This window comes from Acyrthosiphon pisum, chromosome A1 (assembly GCF_005508785.2).
Source record: "Acyrthosiphon pisum isolate AL4f chromosome A1, pea_aphid_22Mar2018_4r6ur, whole genome shotgun sequence".
NCBI lineage: Eukaryota > Metazoa > Arthropoda > Insecta > Hemiptera > Aphididae > Acyrthosiphon > Acyrthosiphon pisum.
The window spans coordinates 105,610,612-105,620,303 of NC_042494.1; the positions used below are offsets into that span (position 1 = coordinate 105,610,612).

Here is a 9,692-nt window from a genome sequence, read left to right on the forward strand (position 1 = left end):
ATTTTTACAATAGCAATTGAAAAATAAAAGAAATATATAGTCCCGATTTTTTTTTTATAAGCATTTAAAGTTCAAATTTTGACTAAATACGTAAAAATTACGGCAATGTTCAAATTATCTTAGACAGAAATTCATAAAAGTTTTTCTTTTTAATTCTAAGATTTGGAAATTTAATACAAGGCTCCTAACATATTTTTACAATAGCAGTTGCAAAATAAAAGGAATACATTGTCACAATTTTTATTTATAAGCATTTAAAGTTCAAATTTTGACAACATATTATGTAAAAATCACGAAAATTCGTAAATTATTTTATGCTAGAAATTCATAAAAAATTTTCCTTTTATATCTAAGATTTCAAAATTTAATACAAGGCTCATAATATATTTTTACAATAGCAATTGAAAAATAAAAGAAATATATAGTCACGATTTTTTTTTTATAAGCATTTAAAGTTCAAATTTTGACTAAATACGTAAAAATTACGGCAATGTTCAAATTATCTTAGACAGAAATTCATAAAAGTTTTTCTTTTTAATTCTAAGATTTGGAAATTTAATACAAGGCTCCTAACATATTTTTACAATAGCAGTTGCAAAATAAAAGGAATACATTGTCACAATTTTTATTTATAAGCATTTAAAGTTCAAATTTATACGAAATATGTCAAAATTGCGAAATTTTGCAAGTAATTTAGTGGTTGAAAAATCGTAAAAATTTTTTCTTTTATAACTAAGTTTTTAAAATTTGGTACAAGGTTCTCCATAAGTTTTTCTTTAAAAATAATATATCCTAGACTGACAAATCATCTCCGTTCAGAATCGTTTTTCGTATACAATGATATAATATCATTGGATTCAAATTTAATTCCATCCATTACAGTAACCCACTTGTAACCTACTGTACAGCAGAGCGACATCCACGACTTACCCGCCTTTTTTTGATTTTAGCTTCTCCTAAAATTGAAATACAAAAATGTTAAAATATTCTTTTTTTATATGACTTTTTCTGGAATTTGGGAGATAATATCAAAAATGTGGGAAAGTCAATTTTAAGTAGACTTTATGACGAATTCAAATCTGTTTTCAAAATTCTTATCGCTTCATTAGATCAATAAAAGTGGTATGTTTGGCAAAAAAACACGTCCAAAATACTATGTCACGCGTGTGTTAGACGAAAACAGAAAATCACGGTATCGTCGTATCGAATCCCCTTAATGTTTTAAAAAAGCTCTTTTATCAAATAAATTTAATTTTAGTAAAGTAAAATACAAAATTCGTTGGTTTGAAAAAATTCAATGTTACCTGCAGCTCTATACTAATGTGGTCTGCGAATACCTAAAGCATGATGTATGAAAAAATTACATTATTTTTAAAATCGACCAAATTAGGTTGGTCGATAATAGTATTTTAATCTTATATTATGTGTTGTTCGAATGAGTGATTTGCGTACTGTGACGTAACTTAGTATGTCTTATGGTTATGAATGTGAAGTTTATAACCGTGGAGCATATTATTCCACATTATCAAATATAGGTAAGTAAAATAAAATATTATTATTTAAATGTATATTTATCGTGAGAATATAGAAAACATGATTTTTAGTAATTACCTACAACATAATTATAATAATTAAGAAAAAAAATCAAACAACTTTTATTGGGTCGTTAATTATGATCTTTGTTTTTTTTCTTTATTTTTTATAGTTGCTAAACACACACACAAGGTATCTTATTCTACCTATCTGTTTTTACTAATATATGCGCTATCTCGTAATACCTCACGGGATCTGGACAATCCAGTGTGCCGTCTTGAGGAATGTTAATTTTTAACGGTCATTCCCGGGAGAAAAGTCAATCTGAGGCCGTGTGACAAAAACACGCTCATTCATCTGATCTGACACAGCAAACTCGTTTCGGTAAAAAAAAAAAATAAACTCAAAGGCATAATAATAAATTATGTAATATACATGTACGTTATTTACATAGTTTTATTATCCACAGCTTCCGATCAATAATATTACTAATTTGCTATCAGTGAAAATCATCGGCCTGCTGCAGCAGTTAGAATAAGAGATCAGCGAGGCCGCGAGAACTAGAACAGCATGATGGGTATACACTTGAAGAGTTGTGTAGTTTTTCGGTCGTATATATAGTAGGAATTGGATTTATTTTAAATATTTTTACTGCTTCCAAGTACCTATTTGTTACGTATACCGAGATTTATAAGATTTTACGCCTACGATATGACGATCACCGAAACCGAAGAAAATCGTCTCGTCCGTCAATCTGAGCGTAATTTTTTGTATGGTGATGCGATTTTTGTTAATTTTTGGTGTGAAAAAAAATTAAAGTAGACAAGGTAACTAGACAAGAATAACAACTAGGTAAGCAACATGTATCAATATTTTTAACTTACCGCATTCCAGAATTTTTTTTACACTGTACATAGTTTTGCACAAAATATATATAGAAAAAACCATAAATGCGGAAAATAGATAAGTTACACTTTATCTTCTCGAAGAATAAATAAAAATAAAACTAAAATAAAATACTAATGCACGTAGTAATCGTGTCTTAAGTACGTACCGTAACCTTATGAAACGTGTATCGTGTAATCAGAATAAAAATAATTTTGCTGCAAAATTTTGAATTTGAGGATAATATAAAATCCGGATAATTCAGATATTCGTATATATATAGTATGTACCTACTTAATATAGTAGTACCTATATATAAATATTATATTAATTTATTAATAGTCAAATTATTTAATTACTTTTACGTTGTATTACTTCTAGTTTAGAATCAAAATATTAGATCAATATCATCATTAAACAGTGAGAGACCTGAACTGTATACATTTTTATTTGTTCTATATTTCTAATTAATCAATAGGTACATTTTATATGAACGTATGCAATTTTTGGATTATATAACATTTCGACATAAATTATAACTAATAAAGTCAACAATTCGATAAAAATGTTTATTACTATTAAGTATTGTTACGTAGTATGATAACTATTAAAACGGTGTCTATAGATATATCTCAGGTACGGTGTATCAGTAAGACAGATTTATACCAAGCAAAGGAATATAAGAAGATTTTGATGTTAATAATTTTTGAAAAGACACTTAGTTATACCATAAAATTTATTGTACATTGAAATAAAATAATATTATATTTATCTACTTTACCGATGACATGGATAACAACACATCGAACAATCGATGGAGTGAGAATAGTTCGGTATGTTTTTTTTTAATGACTTCTAAAGAATTTAAAACAATAGGAATTATTATAATAATGTAAAGTACCTATATATTATACAATATACTGAGAAGAAATTGTAATAATTTCAAATTTTAAAGCAATATTATGATTCGCAAAATCGCACAAATGAGAAAGACTTAACTATAATAATATCATACCGTTTATCTGCAAAATTAATAAACTGTTAAACGTTAAAATACATATTTATAAAGAATAATTATTTCGGGCATCATGATCGGAAAATAATTAAAATACTTAAAATAACTGTAGTATAATTGCAATGCAAATTAAAACTGTATCGTATTATTATAAATAATTAATTGTTTAAAAGCAACTTTAACAATATAATAATAATAATTAATAACATAAGAGTATTTATTACTTGGTAAACACTGTGGCAGTAGGATCAAAATACAACTCGAGTTATATAGTGCGCGTCGTTGCTGAGGGGGAGGCGTCGTCGTCGAGGCGAGTTGGCGCAAAAAGTACGTCGTCATAGCTTTCAAGTTTCGACGTTGATTCGAGAAAAAGGGCGTGTGCGTGTGTGTATGCATGGTAAAAGTCACTGGGAAAATTACGTTGCCATGGAACCGATGGATTTTCCCGACCAATTATTAGGGTGGACGCGCAGTTCCGCCCTCGTCGCGTGCGCGTCCGCTGTTCGAATTGCCAACCTATACTGCAGTTGTATTATATATAGGGGTAATAATTGTATAATATATAGTATTGTGGTGTAGCATAAAAAAGGAGTCCCGTGAGGGTTCTAATTTTTTCTATTCCACCCCCCTCCCCGCCAATCATCGTCACAGTCTGTCTACCCCTGTACAGACCGTCACCCCTTGTGTAAACAACCGCCTACCTGCTATAAGTATGCCTGCAATAATCATAATATTATATACTAAAAAGGACTTCCGTGTTTTACGTCTCAACAAGCCAACTGTTTTTTTTTTTTACTGCTATTATACTTATACCTACCTAAATATATTATATAGCCACCCGCGACGGTCATTGTGCATTGCACTCGACAGAGATGAATTTATATTGCCGATGCTTATCTCGTCGGGTTGACACTTTGACAGTTTGAACACGGACGATACGGAATTGTATATTATTATTATTAAAATAATGTACAAATTAATTACGATTACGACACGTCTGTTATAATATTATTACAAAGTACGAATACGCACGTATCACCCCGTCCATTAAAATAAATAATAATACCCAAAATATTAATATTATAATATACGGCTTGAGATATTTATTAGTTACCTAGTTGATTAGAAAATTAAAATAATTAAAATTTAATTAATTAAAATAAATATCGAATAATTATATTATACTATAATTTCTAGTTTAAAACAATTTTGGAAGAAAACTACTAAACAATAGTATTATTTTCTGTATAGACAAAAAAAATCATGAGTTTCATGATACTTTTAAACTCGGAAAAATTTTAATAAAATATAATGTTATGTACCTAGAATGTAGATAAATGAAAATATGTAATCCACTTCTAACGAAAATATTCAATGTTTTTCGTAATCATTTTTCTGCAAGATAAAACTTGATAGTTTTCATAAATTATTTTATTATAAATACAATATACTCAATCAAAGTTCTTGATATTATGTAAAATAATTATTTTCACAAAGATACTATACGCAATGTAGGTATCAATTCTACATAAGGATAAGGTTTGCTTATGGTTTTTTAACCACTCTGTATAATTGATAATTATTGTTTTCACTCAATACCTCTACTATTTTATAATATGTAGTGACGTTTTTATACGGAATTCGTATTTACCATTAGAGTTAAACAGTCCAATGTTTGCCTCAACAAAATCATAATCTCTCACATGTCACGTAAAAGTGTAAAACTAAACAATAAGTAGAGAAATCTTAAATCTTATCAACCTGCTGCAAGTCACAAATAATTCTCGATATCTTGGTACGTCAGATTTAAAATTAAATCAACTCTTACTGATTATAATAAAAACAAATTTAGTAAGGATTTCTGACCAGTCAAATCATAACGGGAACAATGAAAATCTCGCCTATCTTACACAATACCTAAGACTTACTCACACATAAATATAATATAATAAATACTACCGAACTGTGTACTGTGTCAGTATTATTGTAATGACGTTAAAACTATTTTATTCTTTGACGGACAATTTGTGTAAGACAATTTTGTAAACGAACAAATATACCCTTCCTTAGTATTGAAAAAACAGATATTTTATCATCGGGTTAAAAGTACAGACTACAGATTATAATATTATTATTATTATTTATTGCTACCAACGGACTATAAGTATACCAGTACTATTGGAAATAATATCGATAGTAATACACTACATGGAATATTTCGTAATCGTATTAAAAACTGCTATCGAATTCCAAAATAATTTGACAAGGCTTATTAAAGTAGGTGAAAATAACGATGATAACATTATTCGAACATCAAAGGTTAAATATTACCTATCACTTATCAAAACAAATTAACAAAAAAAACTTATTATAATATAATTTCTAGGAAATAAATAATAAATGTATTAACTAAGAACTAATACAGTTTATATAAATTATATACTATAATATATAAGTAACTACTAATCATGTTATACAAATCACGTGTTCTATAATTTTTCTAAAGTTTTTTAGAATTTGTGAGTAAAATATAAATTTTTTATAATCGATGAACTTCTGAAATAGTGGTATACCAGCTATAAACGCTTATATATATTGAATATAAGCTGGAACTGCAACAGTTTTTAGTTACTTATTTGTTACCTATTAAATTAATTATTTAAAGTAACAATATTGTATTGACGACATTTAAGAAATAGTGTAAAAGATTAATTATCGAATAGAAAAGCATATAATAACGTATATTTTATGGATAGGATCCATAGGTACCTACACTAAAAGACAAAATTAAAACGCTAGCTAATAATAATCATATAAATATCAAACCGGAGTAAAATATCCCTGATAAAAAATAAACGTACAACCACGAGGACAAAAATTAACCAGCTAATATAAAAATATATTTTTATTAAATGTTAGAGTACTCGAACTGAAATACTTACAAATTTTGGCGATTCAGTTTGTATTCTCTCTCGTGCGTTGTAACCTACGTGAGTATTTACGACAAGCAAACAACAGTACGACACAGATGACAAGACCACTTAATCGACACACGAGCGTTAAAATTCGGATTATAATTTGTGTGCATATATAAAAACGAAACCAGCGATAATAATATTAGACTCGCGTACGTAAAATGTATAGTCGAGCGCGCTGCGGATCAACTGATGTCTGATGGTGGTGAAACCGTTCGCTGGCTATCGGTTTGAAGAAGTCTTAAGAGGCGGAGTCTATGCCGTCCTGCTGTCGCCATGTACGATGGATTTTACATTAATTTTCTTTTCGTTGTCTCTTTTCCTCTCACCCCTTCTCCCCTCTCCGTCACCGCGCACGCGACCTACACCGAATCGTATGTTCAGATATTTTTCAATATTTTTTTTTTATTATTATGATCACTATTATTAATATCGTCGAAAACCGGGTCCATTAACCAGCCGATCTCGCGCTGTGCCTAAGAGTGAGGAGGATTAGTGTAGAATTTTGGCTGGACGAGAACAAAAAAACGTATTGCACGAAATCACAATCCATCAGTGTTCATATTCAGCGGACAGTGCACATATTATATTTACTTTTTAAATAATATGGTATATACATAATTGAAATACCAGTTTTCGTTTTTATGTTGCATTAGTTATATTATATTTTGTATTTTATCCTGGTACTTCGTGGAAATTAGAGATATATAATACTATATAAGAGAGCTTCATAAGGAGGTACTATATGCGGTCAAACAATATTATTTAAATTGGGGTTTATGAAACCCAGATGCTAAGAAGTCAAAATATGTTAATTGTACCTCTCTTAAGAAACTTTCGAGATTAAAACCAGAATTAGCTGAATTCGTATAAATTGACATTTTCCATAAATAATCCATAAATTGACAACTGCTCGTCGGATGCACAATTGAAACTACTCAAATGTGATCAATAAAAAGTTGAAATAAATAAATCTTTGATGATTATCATAAGCTATAATAAGCAACATAATACCTGTAATACTAATAGTAATTTAAATATTATTTAGGACCATTTTCCACGCTGTTACTAGTATATAACATGGTTTTAATTAAATATCCATATAAATACCAAACTTTTTAACATGACATTATTACAAGTATACAGACATAAAGTTCACTACAGAGAACACAATATGTTTAATCTTGATAAATCTCAGATAATAAATTTTAATTTCAATTTATTATTATGAGCCTATGTTAAACAACTCTTTTAAATTAATATTAAAAACGGCCAATTACAATACAATTTTAATTCGGCTACGAGTTTATTATAAAAAATATTGTAAAATGCAGTTCATATAATTTCATAAATATAATCTTCAATGAAACCCCATTAAGAGTATTTTTTTAATTTTTAAATAATTCGACTTCTTTCTATGTTAAATATAATTTATGCGTATTTTGCTAACATTTAGACCAAGCTTTATAATTGTATGATTATCAATATTTTTCACAAAAAAGTTGGTCAAATATATGCACATTATGTAATGTATTGGATTTCGTTTCTAATATAGCTGCATTTCTAGTTTTGACTAGAACATAAAAAAGATATTTTCAAGTACGTGAAAAGATAAATATATAAAAATCACATATCCTGATATTAATTTCCAAATTGTTACAACTTAAAACCACGAAATAAATACTCAGAACAGTGAATACACTTAATAAAATAGTTGAATCTATATTTAAAAGTATACTTTATAAATATTAAATGATTATTAAGTGGTAGGTATCTGAGCCACATATATATTCTTTACTTATTTAATATAAAAATATTAATTCAATGTAAAAATATAATAATGATATTTTTTTTTTATATAAATTAAATTATTTATTGTATAAAATGTAAGCATTCACTCTCTAAATAACTCTCCAAAAAGTAAAAAATGGATTCACTCTTGTGATTATTTGGATTTTTCGTTTCTCTGGTCATTAATTTACCATGCCGGTAATACTTTCAGTAGTTACTAAAGTAGGTACTGTGTTACAATATTTTTTAAAACACTTAATATTAAAACTTATTAATTATTATTGTTTTATTTGAATATAAAATTTAAATCCAGTTATTTACGTTTATTTATTCCTCTGAAAGTTTCTACAAATAATAGACCTAATTGGAATCGTAAAGTTACCTAACTTAAAATACTTTTATACTATTATTCTGATAGTAAAAATGTTACATTGTTCGTTATAAAATGTTACACATTTTTTTTTATTTAAACATGTAACGTTAAAAATATGTTATTCGACGTCTTTAGGAAACATACATTTTTTAAACAATATTTACTGATTAAGTTAGATTATAAATTTATCGATACCATTTGATGTAAGTATAGTGAATTCCACCATGCATATTTTTTTGTTTAGAGACACTGAAATGTAATCTATTATCTTTCTTTTTGTGTGCTTATGTGTGTTAAGCATTTTATAAATTCAGTTAGTTGAATAACTATTTGCATTAAATTGTTTTTCTATATTTTGTAGTTCTAAATTATCTATCCATGCTAGTTGAACATGATTCATATATTTTAGTTTATCCAAACATTAAATTAAGCTAGGTACCTACGTATGCTGTATATGTTTTATCGAATAGGTACATGTCATCCACCTACTATATTTTTATAAGTATATATATTAATATTTGTATATATATTCAATTTCGTATGCGTGATGACTTAAACTATGCTAATTTAATTCAATAAGTAATCCTAAATACATGCTGAAATTATACCATTAGGGGCGTGTACAAGGGGTGTGTGGACCTCGGAGTCAGATCCATATTTGTTTTTAGAGACCTTTTATGGAATATTATTATTTTTAAAGAAAAGTTTAAAAATATAATATTGTGGTTCATGAAAATAAAAATAAAACAATATTTATTTCACTATAATACATATTTCATATATTATAATATACTATATAGATATATAGATAGTGATAATATACAAATTTTATATAGGTACCTAGTACAACTTTTCTCTATAAATAGTATAGTCAGTATTATAGACAGTTGGTTTAACCTATGATTTTCGATGGTATAAACTATAAAAAGGTGGGTAAGTGGATGTCGCTCTGCTGTACAGTAGGTTACAAGTGGGTCACTGTATAATGGATAGTATTAAATTTGAATTCAATGATATAATATCACTGTATAAGAAAAACAATTCTGAGCGGAGACGGTTTGTCAGTCTAGGTATTAGACATACCTATTATAGGTATACTTATCTATAGTATAAAAAAAAA

The 9,692-nt window shown here is 27.6% G+C and overlaps 1 protein-coding gene across 2 annotated transcripts in view; it reads right to left on the minus strand.

The window, feature by feature from the left end:
- Nucleotides 1–6,609, minus strand: part of LOC100164123 (GATA-binding factor A) — a 32,139-nt gene extending 25,530 nt beyond the window's left edge. The window contains exons 1-2 of one of the 2 annotated variants that reach the window (XM_016807883.2): nt 6,376–6,609; nt 3,658–3,954 (exon numbers count right to left, since the gene is read on the minus strand). The gene's annotated coding sequence lies outside the window, so the exon portion shown is untranslated. The remainder of the gene's footprint in view (nt 1–3,657; nt 3,955–6,375) is intronic. The other variant, XM_001943318.5, reaches the window with a different exon arrangement.
- Between the last annotated feature and the right edge of the window lie 3,083 nt (nt 6,610–9,692).